This window comes from Pan paniscus, chromosome 11 (genome assembly GCF_029289425.2).
Source record: "Pan paniscus chromosome 11, NHGRI_mPanPan1-v2.0_pri, whole genome shotgun sequence".
Lineage (NCBI taxonomy): Eukaryota > Metazoa > Chordata > Mammalia > Primates > Hominidae > Pan > Pan paniscus.
Genome location: NC_073260.2, coordinates 83,754,359 through 83,770,614, shown reverse-complemented (window position 1 = coordinate 83,770,614; position 16,256 = coordinate 83,754,359). Strand labels below are relative to the sequence as shown.

General features: G+C 44.4%; 1 pseudogene; it reads left to right on the top strand.

The window, feature by feature from the left end:
• Nucleotides 1-261: 261 nt before the first annotated feature.
• Nucleotides 262-9,382, top strand: LOC134728516 (rRNA 2'-O-methyltransferase fibrillarin-like; annotated as a pseudogene).
• The last annotated feature ends 6,874 nt before the right edge of the window (nt 9,383-16,256 follow it).

Here is a 16,256-nt window from a genome sequence, read left to right as displayed (position 1 = left end):
CTTTTCCATAAATAGTTGTTGCTACAAAGTGGCTGCATGGAATACTTTTTATAGCTCCCTTGAAGCTGATTGGGACCATTAACTAGTTCTTGCCAATAGAATATGAGCAAAATTGTTGTATGTTACTTCTGAGCCAAGGCAATTCAGAAACTAACCCTTCTCTCTCTTCTCTTCCCCATCCACCAGCTGCATACATAGGCCTCTAAGGTTCAGATGGCTGAGCCATGAGATGGAAAATTCCTTTAGCCCCTAAACGATCGTATGGAAGAAGACTATCCACTTACCAGGAACCTTTGTGTTGTGTTGGACTATTACATCGGTAAGTGATGTACTTCTATATATTAGATACTGAGCCAGTGGAATGTCAGGGTTTATTTGTTACAGCAGCTAGCATTTACCCTAAACAGCAACGATAAATAGCAACTCACACTTGGCCTCAATGTCAAAAGAATACTAACTCATGATAGACTATGGAAAACCTAAAAATAACAGTCCCAACTCAGCTCCAGCTGATTCTTGTCATGTGAGAGAGGTTACAAATTCAGATTTTTTAAATATTGAAGTTCAACTCCATTTAAAAAAAATCTCAGTGAATCCAGCACAAAACACACGTTCAAGTCCATTTAGCCACATTGCATTTTCCTAGCTTTATATTAAGATTGGTGAGATCTCTTTATAATTTTGGTTATATGGCAGAGTGCTATGGTCTGAATGTTTGTGTACTTCCAAAATTATATATCAAAACCTAATCACCAATGAGACAGTATTAAGAGGTGAGGGCTTTAGGATATGATGAGGTCATGAGGACTCCACCCTCAAGAATGAGATCTGTATACTTATAGAAGAGGCTTGAGGAAACCTGATTGCCCCTTCCACTATGAGAGGATGCAGCAAGAAGACATCATGTGTGAAGCAGAGAGCCTTCACCAGCCACGGACTCTGCTGGTGTCTAGATCATAAAGTTCCCAGCCTCCAGAACTGTGAGGAAGAAACTTCTATTTTTATAAATTCCTTGATCTAAGGAATTTTGTTTTATAAAATTCCTTATTTACAAAATAAATGCTACAACATTTATTTTGTTGTAGCAGCTCATGCAGACTAAGACACAGAGCTAACCACTATTACAGATCAATCATATCACATCAGACTTCTATCCTATCTGTCATATTCATCAAGTTACATTTCAGGACAGCTCATCCTTCCTCAAAAGCCTTCATTTCAACAAGACGAAGTTTTCCTTTTCAGCTCAGCACTCAAGGCCTTCCAAAATCTTACCTTAACCCAATCTCCTCAGTGTCTTTTCCAACTGCATCAGACACTTTGCTCTCCCATGCACTTTCTCAGCTTGGTGCTTTGCTCAGGCTGCTCCATGGACAGTGCACAGGGGTCTCTGGCTCTGCTGCTCAAAAGCAGCCCTAATCAGTACATAAACAATTGGGTGTGGCTGTATTACAATAACGCTTTATTGATGGACAATGAAACTTGGATTTTATGTATGTTATGAAATATTTATTTTCTTTGGATTTTTTCTTATCCTTTAAAAATGTAAAAACCATTCTCAGTTTGTGAGCTGAACAAAAACAGGTGGCTAGCCAGATTTGGCCCACGGGCTATAGTAGTTTGCTGACTCTATTTCATGGCTATGTGACCCAATCCTGAACCATGGAGTGGCTTTGTGGAAAACTGTCCTCCCTATTTAAAAGAGACATTGGAAAGAAACACCCCCTTTTGGAGCAGACATTGTCTCATCTCCACCTGATGCCATCTTGGGTTATGAGGGGCAAGCTGATGACTTAGCCAGGATGACGAGAGAGAAATGAAAGACAGAAAAATCCCCACACCTGTTTGAAATCCTTAAGCTGCTAAACCAATCCTGAAACCACTTGATTCCAGACTTCTTTTTGTAAGACAGTGAATTTTCCTCATTGCTTATCCTAGCTCTAGCTGAATGTTTTGCAGGGATGTTACCAAGTAGAAGGGACAGTGGAGAAAGCCTGCCTTGGGGGAATGGGGTAAGAGAGTGCATGGTCTGTAGAGAATTTTAAAACAATAATAAAACCAACTTGTCTGCTTTTTATTATCACTATGTACCAACAATTCTAAATCATGCCAGTGATAAAATACTCACCCTTGTGCAGGCCAACCACTTCCATCATGCCCAGCCCCCAGCTCTTTATAAACATTTTGCTGAAATGTTGAATAACCCATGACCTACCCACATGCACACAAGGACACATATGAACCCCTGCCATAATGAGTCATGTTATAATTGCTTCTACTGGCTTAAGAAAATGAGGAATAGTCTTAGGTTTCTGCCACTTGGCATTCCATAAACCCACAGTAGAGTCATCAGCCACCCCATCCCCATAGTGACCTCATGCAGTTTTACAAGCACTTCTGAAGACCTGGCTATGTTTACCAGGATGGTCCTGGAAAGGGATGCATTTGCTTTAAGTCAAATGAAGAATCAAAATAAACTGAAGACAACACACTTGAATTTACTCAAGAAATGCAATGTCCCTGATATGGTTTAGCTGTGTCCCCACCCAAATCTCATCTTGAACTGTAATTCCCATAATCCCCATGTGTCATAGGAGGGACCTAGTGGGAGGTAATTAAATCATGGGGGCAGTTACCTCCATGCTGTTCTTGTGGTAGTGAGTGAGTTCTCATGAGATCTGATGGTTTTATATGGGGCTTTTCCCCTCCTTCACTCCGCACTTCTCTCTTGCCTGCTGCCATGTAAGACATGCCTTTGTTCTTCCTTTGCTTTCTGCCATGATTGTGAGGCCTCCCCAGTCATGCAAAACTGTGAGTTATTTAAATCTCTTTTTCTTTATAAGTGACCCAGTCTCAGGTATTTCTTCACAGCAGTACAAAAATGGACTAATACAGTTCCAAAATAAGAAAATTATCTCAATCCAGATAAATGTATCCAAAGAACCCAGGATTCAGAAGCATATGAAGTGGGAGTTCATGGGCAGCTAAAAGTAGGCATGGCTTCTACACCACCTGCATCCCTCCTGCTGACTCTGCTCTGGGGCCACAGGCCATTTAGTCAGGGCTATGATTAGTATATCCTAAAGCCATTTTCTATAGAAACTGTGTGGACATGATTTAAACACTGAGCCTTGATTTTTATCAAGGTTTTTTTCTCAGCTGTATTTTCTACTGTACTATAAAATCACATGCACAGGCATACATACACGTACGAAAAAACACATATATCAACAAATATATACATATGTACAGATATGCAAGTTAATGCATATGTATGCAAGCACACATGCACAAACATGCACAAATAAGTATATACACATAGGCAAAACACACATGGATACACTAAGACATGCACATACACATGAGCACAAAAACACATGCATGCATACATACATATGCAAAACAAATACACACCCATAACACATATCCTTCAGCACCTGGATATTAGGTTTTTGTTTGTTTGTTTAACTTAATATAACAGAATTGTTAAGAGAGGCTCAAAACTCAGACCAACCTGGCTTGAAACCTGGTCATACCTCTTTCTATCTACATCATCTTGGACAAGTTATAGGTTGGGCATCCCTAATCCAAAATGCTTCAAAATCTAAAATTTTGTGAACATTGACATGACACAAGTGGAAATTTTCACATCTAATCTCATGTGACAGGTCACCATCAAAATGCAGGCAAACAACACAGTTCATTCAGCATCCCCAAGGGAAAAACAAAATTACCTTCAGGCTATGTGCATAAGGTTTATAGGAAACTTGAATGAAATTTGTGTTTAGAATCTCTTCCACAAGATATCTCATCATGCATTCCAAAATCCAAAAATAGCTCAAAATCCGAAACACTTTTGGTCCCAGGCATTCTGGATAGGGGATACTCAATCTGTAGTTAATTTCTTTGAACTTTAGGTCTCTAACATAAAATGGAAACAGCAAAAGTTCCTCTCTGATGGAATTGTATGAATTAAATGAGTTGATGTTTATAAATTCTCAAGACAGTCCCGGTCACTTAAGCACTGAATATATATAATCAACAGCAGCAGCTGCTTCTTCTTCTTCCTTCTTCTTCTCCTTTTCCTTTTTTTTTTTTTTTTTCTTCTTCTTTTCTCAGTCACTTCTAGGCAACCACATGTAGTGATCAGGAGCCAGACTGAGATGGTGCTTTTGGCTTCCCTGGTTTATAAGGTCAAGAGAACCAAAGGGCTTTGTGTGGCCACCCTAGCAGGAGTAGGTAAGAGCACATTAGCCCATTGGTAGAAGTCTGCTGCTGCCCTAAACCCCTCCCTTGCAGGCTGCCTTACCTCCTACCTGCTCAGACACCACCTCCCCAGGAGAGTAGCTACTGTGGCTGGGCATAGTGTCTGATGGGCACTGTTCCCATGCATAGGCCCCATCCCTCTCCAGATAGATTCTATTAATGTGCATTTCCATGCATCAAAGCAAGCAGTTTCCACTTTAAAAGGCCAGTGCTGCTTGACCTGAAAGGATGAGTTAATGCTAAGCTCCAAAGTCTTTGGGGCTCCAGCAGTGGTGGCAAAGCAGGAAGGAAGAGACCTTTAAGACTTCTCATTCTGAGGCCTGACATTCCAGAGGAAGACGTGGACCCCAGCCAGAAAAGCACATCCCAAACTTGAGCAGTGGGTCCACAGTAGGTAAAGGAGTTAAAGAATGAGAGAAGAGATGTGGTGAAAGGCAAGGCAGGAAGTGATTACGGGAAAAGGATGTTTTCATGGCAATGTCTTAAAACCAACCCAAGATCGACCCTTTTTTGCCCAGAACTCATCTTCAAAGGAGAATATTCTCTCTCTCACTCTCTCTCTCTCTCTCGCTTGCTCTCACTCTTCTCTCTCCTCCCCCTAAGAACACATTCAAAAAATTGTCATATTTTCCTATTACTTGATGAACTAAAATTCAAAATAGGTTAAAGAATGATTATTAACTGAGCCAAAACATCTGCACCTTAAGCCAAGATCTACAATAAAGTCTGATGCTATTTTGCCTTTCAGGAGTTATATTCTGTCTAAAAGAGACACACGCTAAGTACATACATACATACATACATACATACAATTAAACAAAAGAAAATTTAGTGAGACAAACTCCAGAATAAATTTGTTCCATGTGGCCTCCTAAAGAACAATAATGATGACTGTCATTTGGAAATTGCCTTGATATTTTCTATCTATCTGAGACTTACTGGCTTTCCTGAAATTTATAACCATTTTAAAATGTTTAACAAATATGGATAAAACCTGACTGAAACCCAACTGCAAAGTAGTTTTGAATGGAGATCATGGATCTTGGTTCTCGAGCCAGGGCCCAGCTCCAGCAGCACCCTCCCAGAGAAGACACAGGGAAGTGTGAGCACAGACAAGTCCATGACAGAGGCTGGCTTCAGTGTCCAGACAGCAGTGCATGACTCCAAACAAAGACAAGTTAGAGCGCATCTTTACTGAAAAAATCGAATATGGAATTTGGGGACCATCTATTAAAAATATGATTGCAGATACATATTTATAATTTTCCCCTATGACTTTGCCCCATAAGCTCAGTTTCATCTGCCTCATCAACATAAATGCTGTTTCCTGCTGGCATCCATGAAGGCCTTGGTGACATCTGCACCATTAAGAATTAGAAATGTCCAGAGCCCTGGAATTACAGGCATGAGCTACCACACTAGGCCAATTTTTGCTTAATTTAAGATTATTGGGACCGACTCATATTCAGAGAAGGACTGTGTGGTAGATAGAGCTCCCTCTCCCCTCTCCCCTCTCCCCTCTCCCCTCCCCCCTCCCCCCTCTCCCCTCTTTCCACGGTCTCCCTCTGATGCCGAGCCGAAGCTGGACGGTACTGCTGCCATCTCAGCTCACTGCAACCTCCCTGCCCGATTCTCCTGCCTCAGCCTGCCGAGTGCCTGCGATTGCAGGCGTGTGCCGCCACGCCTGACTGGTTTTCGTATTTTTTTGGTGGAGACGGGGTTTCGATGTGTCGGCTGGGCTGGTCTCCAGCTCCTAACCGCGAGTGATCCGCCAGCCTCGGCCTCCCGAGGTGCCGGGATTGCAGACGGAGTCTCGTTAACTCAGTGCTCAATGGCGCCCAGGCTGGAGTGCAGTGGCGTGATCTCGGCTCGCTACAACCACCTCCCAGCCGCCTGCCTTGGCCTCCCTAAGTGCCGAGATTGCAGCCTCTGCCTGGCAGCCACCCCGTCTGGGAAGTGAGGAGCGTCTCCGCCTGACTGCCCATCGTCTGGGATGTGAGGAGCCCCTCTGCCTGGCTGCCCAGTCTGGAAAGTGAGGAGCGTCTCTGCCCGGCCGCCATCCCATCTAGGAAGTGAGGAGCGCCTCTTCCCGGCCACCATCACATCTGGGAAGTGAGGAGCGTCTCTGCCCGGCCGCCCATCGTCTGAGATGTGGGGAGCACCTCTGCCCTGCCGCCCCGTCCGGGATGTGAGGAGTGTCTCTGCCCGGCCGCCCTGTCTGAGAAGTGAGGAGACCCTCTGCCTGGCAACCGCCCCGTCTGAGAAGTGAGGAGCCCCTCCGCCCGGCAGCCACCCCGTCTGAGAAGTGAGGAGCATCCTCCCTCCTCGTCTGGGAGGGAGGTGGGGGGGTCAGCCCCCCACCCGGCCAGCCGCCCCGTCCGGGAGGTGAGGGGCACCTCTGCCCGGCCGCCCCTACCGGGAAGTGAGGAGCCCCTCTGCCCGGCCAGCCGCCTCGTCCGGGAGGGAGGTGGGGCGGTCAGCCCCCCGCCTGGCCAGCCGCCCCATCCGGGAGGCGAGGGGTGCCTCTGCCCGGCCGCCCCTACTGGGAAGTGAGGAGCCCCTCTGCCCGGCCAGCCGCCCCGTCCGGGAGGGAGGTGGGGGGGTCAGCCCCCCTCCCGGCCAGCCGCCCCATCCGGGAGGGAGGTGGGGGGGTCAGCCCCCCGCCCGGCCAGCCGCCCCGTCCGGGAGGGAGGTGGGGGGATCAGCCCCCCGCCCGGCCAGCCGCCCTGTCCGGGAGGTGAGGGGCGCCTCTGCCCGGCCGCCCCTACTGGTAAGTGAGGAGCCCCTCTGCCCGGCCAGCCGCCCTGTCCGGGAGGGAGGTGGGGGTCAGCCCCCCGCCCGGCCAGCCGCCCCGTCCAGGAGGGAGGTGGGGGGGGTCAGCCCCCCGCCCGGCCAGCCGCCCCGTCCGGGAGGTGAGGGGCGCTTCTGCCCGGCCGCCCCTACTGGGAAGTGAGGAGCTCCTCTGCCCAGCCACCACCCCATCTGGGAGGTGTACTCAACAGCTCATTGAGAACGGGCCATGAAGACAATGGCGGTTTTGTGGAATAGAAAGGGGGGAAAGGTGGGGAAAAGATTGAGAAATCGGATGGTTGCTGTGTCTGTGTAGAAAGAGGTAGACATGGGAGACTTTTCATTTTGTTCTGTACTAAGAAAAATTCTTCTGCCTTGGGATCCTGTTGATCTGTGACCTTACCCCCAACCCTGTGCTCTCTGAAACATGTGCTGTATCCACTCAGGGTTGAATGGATTAAGGGCGGTGCAAGATGTGCTTTGTTAAACAGATGCTTGAAGGCAGCATGTTCGTTAAGAGTCATCACCACTCCTTAATCTCAAGTACCCAGGGACACAAACACTGCGGAAGGCCGCAGGGTCCTCTGCCTAGGAAAACCAGAGAACTTTGTTCACTTGTTTATCTGCTGACCTTCCCTCCACTATTGTCCTGTGACCCTGCCAAATCCCCCTCTGCGAGAAACACCCAAGAATGATCAATAAAAAAGAAAAAAAAAAAAAAAGACTACTTTAAAAAAAATAAAAAATAAAAAAAAAGATTAAAAAAAAAAAAAGAATTAGAAATGTAAGGGAAAAAAGAAGAAAGAAAAAAAGGAGAAAGAAGAGGAGGAAGAGAAGGAGGAGAAGGAAAAAGAAAAGAAGAGGAAGAAGAAGAGGAAGAGGAAGAAGAAGAAGCAGCAGCAGAAGAAGAGGAGGAGGAGGAGGAAGAGGAGGAGAAGGAAAAAGGAAGAAAAAGAAGAGGAGGAAGAGGAAGAGGAGGAGGAAGAGGAAGAGGAGGAGGAAGAAGAAGAGGAGGAGGAAGAGGAAGAGGAGGAGGAAGAGGAAGAAGAAGAGGAAGAGGAAGAAGAAGAGGAAGAAGAAGAGAAGGAGGAGGAGGAGGGAAAGTAGGGAGAGGAGGAGGAGGAGAAAAAAGAGAAAAAGAAAGAAAAAAAGAAATAAGAAAAAAAGAGGAAGAAAAAGAAAAGCAGAAAAGAAATGTCTCCATTTACCTGTTCACAGCCACAAGAAAAACATTGTTCTATACTGCAACTGGGTGAAACTTACCTGATTAGTACAGCCAAGATTGTCTTATCCAGGTTAGGCAAAACTGAACAAGTAGAACTCCTTCTTTGCGAAATGTTTTGCTACTGAAGACCTTGCTTGGGCCAGGTGTGATGGCTCATGCCTGTAATCCCACCACAGTGGGAGGCCGAGGCAGGTGGATCACTTGAGCCCAGGAGTTCGAGACCAGCCTGGGCAACATGGCAAAACCCCATCTCTACTAAAAATACAACAAGTAGCTGGGCATGGTGACCAGCACTCGTAGTCCCAGCTACTAGGGAGCCTGAAGTGGGAAGATCACTTGAGCACGGGAGGTGCAGGTTGCAGTGAGCCAAGAGCAGATTGCGCCACTGCACTCCAGCCTGGATGACAGAGTGAGGCCCTGTCTCAAAAAAAAAAAAAAAAAAAAAGAAAGAAAGAAAGAAAAGGAAAAGAAAAAGACTTAGCTATGAACTCATAAGCCAGCAGGAGAGTTTGCTCTCTCCAGTGAGACTCAGTGAAAGCCATCAGCAAAACTACAGTAATGTGGCACTATCACCACCAAAAGTGAAAGAATTAAAGCTTTCGCTTTAAAAATGTAGTGGTAGTCTTGATATGATGTAATGAGATTGGCACTTTTTACCTCTGTGGTCTTCCTCTCACAACCCATAATCCTAGGCTAACTATGAGAAGAACATCAGACAAACCCAAATCCAAGAACATTCTACAAAATACCTGACCAGCCCTTCTCAATGTTTTCAATTGATGGAAAACAAGGAAAGTCTGAGAAACTGACTTAGACCAGAAGAGTCTAAAGAGACACAACAGCTAAGTATAATATGGTGCCCCGGATCCTGAAACAAAAAAAAAGCAATGGGAAAAGCTAATGAAGTTTTAATGAAGTATGGCGTCTAATTAACAAAGTACCAGTGTTGGTTCCTTAGCTGTGACCACAGTAACGTAAGATGTTAACAACAGGGGAAACTGGATAGGGGGTACATGGAAACTCTCTGTACCATTTTTGCAGATTTTCTATATATCTAAAACTATTCTGAATGTAAAAGTTCATTTTTAAAAATTCAGTGGTAGGAACCGATAAAAGGTGAAATTTGGTTAAAAACAAAACAAAAATCTTGCTAAAGTTTCCTAAATATTTGGGATTATTTACATATTGCTGTTAATTGAATTATTTTATATTAAAGCATGCTATGTACCTAGTTTTTTTGTTGTTATTTGTTTGTTTTTTGTTTTGAGACAGGGTCTTGCTCTGTCACCCAGGCTGGCGTGATCACAGCTCACTACATCCTCGACTTCCCAGGCTCAGCTGATCCTCCTGCCCCAGCCCCGCAAGTAGCTGAACTACAGGTGCTTGCCACCAGGACCAAGTAATTCTTGTATTTTTTGTAGAGATAGGCTTCGCCATGTTGCCCAGGCTGGTCTCGAACTCCTGGGCTCAAGTGATCAGCCTGCTTTGGCTTCCCAAAGTCCTAGCATTACAGCCATGAACCACAATGCCCAGCCCAGAAGTGTCTTTCTATAGGTAAAGCATAACTGACTAAAAAGCAAGTATTTAGCAGTTGACCGCAATTCCATGCCTGTGGAGAGCCCAGCTGTATGGACCACACAGTCAGAACCAGGCCATATCGTCTGTGCTGTTGATAGTAGTTCACCAAAATTTGTACATAGTGTGAAGGACCATATCAAGAACTCAGGCTTGGTGTCATACCCAGACTCATTCATTCATTCTTTATTTCATCTCCTCCCTAATTCATTTGCATTATTTTGTTCATAGAACATTTAAAAACATGTATGTGCCCACCATGTGCCTGGCACTCTGCTAGACTCTGGTCCCTGTGCTAACAAGACTAGTAATCAATTATAATAGAGGAGTAAAGACCATGTGCTTTAAACTTGGATTCAAATCTTGGCTTTCGCCACCTGGTAACTTTGTGATTTGGGGGAAATTATATAAATCTTTAAGACAGTTTTCTCATGTGTAAAATGAGAAAAACAGTAAAAGGACTTCATGTTATTTTTGTGAGTGACTGCATGTGGTATGTTGAGCACATGCATTGTCAGCTGTTATTATTTATTTATCAACATTAAGAGCTCTGAGTGCTTGCACAGAATAAAGAACAGAATACAATGGGGCAAATCACTTTTCTGTCACTTAGAGGCTGGGTTGTCTTAGGACATGGTTAACCACACTAGGACTCAAGCTTCCTTGCCTGAAAAGAAAAGGGGGGCGAGGGGGAACATTTTCCACGTCAGATTTGGGAGAAAATTTAAAAAGATGATACATGTGACAAACTTACCAAGGTGCCTGGCACATGGCAGGCTCTCAGCAACCCGCAGCTTTATTGCCTAAGTATCATGACAAATGGGAAAGTTAGAGCAGCATGTTAAGGGCTTGTCTTGTGCAAGGAAAGAAGTCTGGCCAAATATAAGAAGATGGCTAGAGTAAGATGCTACCTAAGGTGGCAATTTTGGTTCCTCACAAGATAGAGATGAAAGATTTCATTGAGGATCCCAGACCCAGACAACTCAACATGAATCCACTTTTCCAGTCTGCCTGAACTTTCCCAAATTATTCTCCCGGCATTTCTATTGCTTCAATTCCTTTGCCTGGTAGCCAAGACCCATTGCTGTCTGCTCTCAACTGACCTCCCCAGCCAATGTTTCCTTCCTGCACAAACACTGCAAACTGGACTCCTATTTCTCTCTCTCCTACATTTTCTCTGTGTGCCTTCTGGATGGCTGCCCTAACTTATAATCTGTGTACAAGCCAGTTGTAGATGTGCAAATTCTACCTAGTCTGCCGGGAAAGTTTAATTGCCACATTTTACAAGAAGCTTTCCCTGGTTTTTCCAACCAAAATCAACCTCCCCTTGCTCCACCCTTATATCTTCCTCTCTTTTCTCTGCTCTCCTCTTAAGGCACATACCACTTCCCACCCTCATCTTGGAGATCTTTTTATCCCTGCACTAATTTATAAGCTTCTTGTGGGCATAATTCATTTTCAACCCCAGCTCTTTGCCATGCAAATTTCTACTTGGGCACTTCATAAATATTTGCTGAATGTTCTGGACTAGAAAGATCGTCCATGACAGCTGTCAAACACGTAGATGTCTGATGTGATTACTCTGTCAACTCCACATTTCTGCACTATAAGGAAAGGGGCAATAAAGATGAATTTTGTGGCAACTGTTTGGCTTAGCTACACAGCCTTGCTGCCAGCACAGCCTCACCAAGGGAGCAAGGCTGAGTCATGAGGAGTCGCACAGCAGCAGAACTCAAACAGAAAGTTTCACTTAAGTCTCTGTACCTAGTCTGGAAGCCTCTTGTTCAAGTGGCCACTGCAGGACATAAGTAAATCAAGCCAAACTTCAAGGGCTACTGGGACACATTTCTATTGCTCTGCCTTGAACTTGGCTTGGGGTGAAGAGGGCTTTTAAAATAAAGGTTAGCCCTCAGTGTCCCCAAATCTACCAACTCTACCCATCTTGAAGACAACTTTTAACATGGAAGGAAGGAAAGGACGGAGGGAGGGAAAAGGTAAGGAGGAAAGAAGGCAAGGAAAGATGGAGAATTGAGGCTGGGCGCAGTGGCTCACGCCTGTAATCCCAGCACTTTGAGGGGCCAAGGTGGGTGGATCACGAGGTCAGAAGATCGAGACCATCCTGGCTAATGCGGTGAAACTCTGCCTCTACTAAAAATACAAAAAATTAGCCGGGTGTAGTGGTGGGCGCCTGTAGTCCCAGTTACTCGGGAGGCTGAGGCAGGAGAATGGCATGAACCCGGGAGGCGGAGCTTGCAGTGAGCCAGATTGCGCCACTGCACTCCAGCCTGGGTGACAGAGCGAGACTCCATCTTTAAAAAAAAAAAAAAAAGGTGGAGAATTGATCTAACAATGAGTTCTTATAACCACTACTTCTTGAATTCTGGTCTCTTTCCATCATTTGATGGGCTACAGTTAACCACTACAAATTTTCTCCTGGACTATAAAGATATGGTTAATATAGCCTGCTAAAACTGATGTTTTCAAGGTAGGGAAACTGATGGCCTCAGAATTTTATAAACATTCACTCCTTATAAATCTAAAAGAACTCCTTCGAGCCCTGTAGGATGCTGATTTGATGCCTGCCTGGGCTCTAGAAAGTACTTCTCTTTTAGACCTAACTCAAGTAAAGGGGTAGAGAAACTGCTCCTAGATTAATGCCACAGCTTGAACAAATGGACCAGTAGGAGAGAGGGCTCATGAAGGCTTTAGAATTGTCTTTGGGGAAGGGGAATCATTTTCAGCCTCTCAAAACTTTGTCTAGTTTGACATAATATTTTCCCCTTCATTTAAACCCTTATTTTTTCAAAAGAAAGCTAACTTAAACAATGTGTTATTGTAATTAAATGAAGGACTCAGTGATACAAACACCAAAATTCTTGTTTGAAATTAAATCTTTCCTGGCTTCTGGGACTGCCAGGGAATCTTTTAAAGAACTGCAGCAGTTCAGAGCTAAGAGTTTTCACAGAGCCAGAGTGAGAAAATTAACCAGGAATTCACCATTTGAACACGGTGTGTGGAGCCTGTGGTGGATAAAACTCGCATTCCTGATCCTCATACACTCTAACTACATGTGCATAGTAAGCAATGCCATTTCTGAGAAAACTCAGAAGTCTCAGTAATTCTTCATTCACAATGAGTCCACGGCACAGCACATTACATTCACTAAAGAATGGCCGCATGCTGTTCTGGAAATCCCAACAAGCAGTAAATGCCACATGAAGAATTTTCTGGGAGCTTCAGCTGCGTTCGTTTACTGCCAGTGATGCTTCATCTCAGCCACTGACAACCAAGAAAATTGGTTGAGGATTATTCTCCTGGAAAAATCTGAAGTTTTAAATGGAAACACAGGACAAAATGAGGATGCTTGAAGATAACTGAAAAACAATGAAGAACATCTCAACAGAAAAGGGGTTGGATAACTTCCTGGGAGAAGGCCAGATGAATTACCCTCCAATGCACCAGGAAATGCCTGATTATTTTCTGGATTATAGCAACACTGCGTGAATATGGGATCATTTGCTATATGCTCAAACAAGGGCAAAGAATCCATACTGTGTCTGGTTCCAATTATGTGTAAGAATCTAATGGGTCAGATTCCAGACAAGGCCACCACCCAATTTCTGTCAACAATGAGGCAGAAGGAGATTTGGAGAAAGAGAGAAGGGAGCCAAGACATAAAAAGCTACCTCAACAAACAAACATAGTCCCCTTTCTTTCGACACCACCTGGATGGCTGGGTACCCTCTAGTCCATGTAAGGCCATGTCATTTCCCGCCCCAACACATGGTGCCACTGCCATGTTATTCCAGCTCAATACTAAAGATTTAAGGAATTGATGAAAGTCCACTTGTAGCACCAAGGACAAGGGTCCTCCACAATCATTCTTCACTAAGCAGGGAAGGTCTCATGTCCTGATGATCCGGGAGGGCCAGGGGAGCGTGAAAGTGCAGTGCCTTTAACGTATCATATGAAAAGTTATATACAAGGGAGACCATTCAACGACATGGACAAGAAAGCCAGTCAAACAAAGTTATCAGTCAAGGGCAGAGGGTGGAGCTCAAATGAGGGGAAGTTGAGGAATCAGTTCTGAGAGAGAAGATAGATCAACAGGGACTGGGTAGAGTCTGAATGCTGAGTACCAAAACATGGGTGTAAATGGGTGAAATAGGCTCAGTGGAAAAGACTGTGAATGGACAAAGATGCCAGTGCATTCAGCCTACAACAGCAGCAACAACAACAAATGATAACATTTATGAAGCACTTACTATATTATCTCATTTAATCCTTACAACACAACTTCCTAAAATAAGTACAGTTATCATCCTCTCTGAGGGTGGAGCATTTCAACAGAAGAGCTGGAAAGGAGAAGCCATCCATGAAAAGCCAGGGGCACAGCAATCCAGGCAAAAGAAGATCATAGTTGCAAAGGTCCTGTGGTGGGAATGAGCTTGGCATATTCAAAGAACAAAAACCCAGTGGCTGGCACTCGGTGAATGAGGAAAAGAATGGAATGAGATACAATGGAGTGTAAGGAAGAAGCTAGATCATACATGGCTAGAACCATCATGGTAAGGAGTTTTCTTTTTAGTTTTTCTTTCCCCTCAGTGACACAGTAAGTCTGTGAAGGGTGTAGTGTGACATAGTTTATGTTTTAAAAATATTACCCTGACTGCTTGATGGAGAATGAGTTGTAGGGGGGAAAAAAAAGTAAAAAAAAAAAAAAACAAAAAAAAACCCCAGGAAGCTTCTGAAAAAATTACAGATGAGAGGAGATGGTGGCTCAGGTAAGGCATCACCAATAGAGATTGAGTATAGATAAATGCAAGATGCACTTTGGAAGTGGAACTGACAGAAATCCCTCGTGTATTAATTGTAGGGGAGTGATGGGAAAGGAGGAACCAGGGACAACTCAAGTTTGGGGCTTGAGCAAACAGTGGAGCCATTTGTTGAGATATTGAAGACTGGGGTGAGGTAGGAGCAAATCTGGGATGAAAGCCAGTGTTACATTTTGAGTGAAGTATGAAATTCCTCTCACACAGACCTGGAGATATGAAAGATACAAGTGGATATACAAGACTAAATTTAGGGCAAGGTCAGCGCTGAAGAAAGAGGCATGGGAATTGTGAACATAGAGACAACATTTAATTAAAGCTCTGGAACTGAATAAGGTCACCCAGAGGTGATCTTACAGAGACGAGAAGTGTTAGAGGTACCTTGAGCAACTCTCACATAAGCAGATCGAAAAAGAGCAGGAGGCATCAAAAAGGAAACTGAAAGGAGTAAACCAAGAGGCAAGAACAAACCAGGCGAGTGACTTGTCCTAAAAGCCCCAGGAAAGGGAAGTGTTTCTATGAGGGGCCAAAGCCTTATTGCCTAGAAGGAAGGATGAATGGGAAGTGATCTAAAGTCAAAACAGAAAGTATGGACAACTGTCTTAGTCTACTCGAGCTGCTACAACAACATACCAAAAACTGAGTGGCTTATAAGCAACAGAAATGTATTTATCACAGTTCTGGAAGCTTGAAAGTCCAAGATCAAGGCACTGGTGGCAGATTAGGTGTCTGATCAGGGCCCACTTTCTCACGGACGGCACCTTCACGGGCAATAATCCCACTCATGAGGGCTCTGCCCCCATGACCATTACATTGGTGATTAAGTTTCAACACATGAATTTCGGGGATACATGAACACTCAGACCATAGCAACAATCCTTTGAAAAAGAAATTTGCTTTTTGGAGAGAGGGGCAGGTGATGGGTAAGTAGAAGCTAGAGGGGTATGAGGATTCAAACGATTTCCTTTTTCTTTAATTCCTTTTAAAAAAATATTTGTTTGCTTGCTTGTTTTAGGAAAAGAGCTACCAGAACATGTTCACATGCTACAGAAATGGCTAGGAATGAAGGAGCAGTTGATAATGCAAGAGAGAGGGAACAACTAATGGAGCAAAGTCCCACAATGGGCAAAGAGACCCTCACAAGTAGAGTTCAAGGTGGCCACTGCTCAGAGCAGGGACATAGTGGAAGCACTGTCATAGAGGGAAGTTTGAGAAGATGGGCAGAGATAAAGAGATGGCACAGCCAGTGGTGGGAAGATGAGCTGGGGCACTCTTTCAGATGCTATCTTCTAAACAAAATATGAAGCCAGGTTATTTACTGCTAGTAATGTTAGGGGAGAAATGGGATAAATTTCAGGGGAGAAGAGATGATGTGAAGTCATTGTTTTAGAAAATAGTTATTCTAGTGAAATAGAAATCACCAAGATATTAGGAAACATTGTCAAGCAGTGTCGCATATTCATTGCTATATGTTGCCATAAATTTGAAAAGAAATCCATCTGGCCAGTTGGGTACCTCTCTGTCAACATTTAATTGCTTAAATGTGGAGATGGAAAAGAAGACTGGAT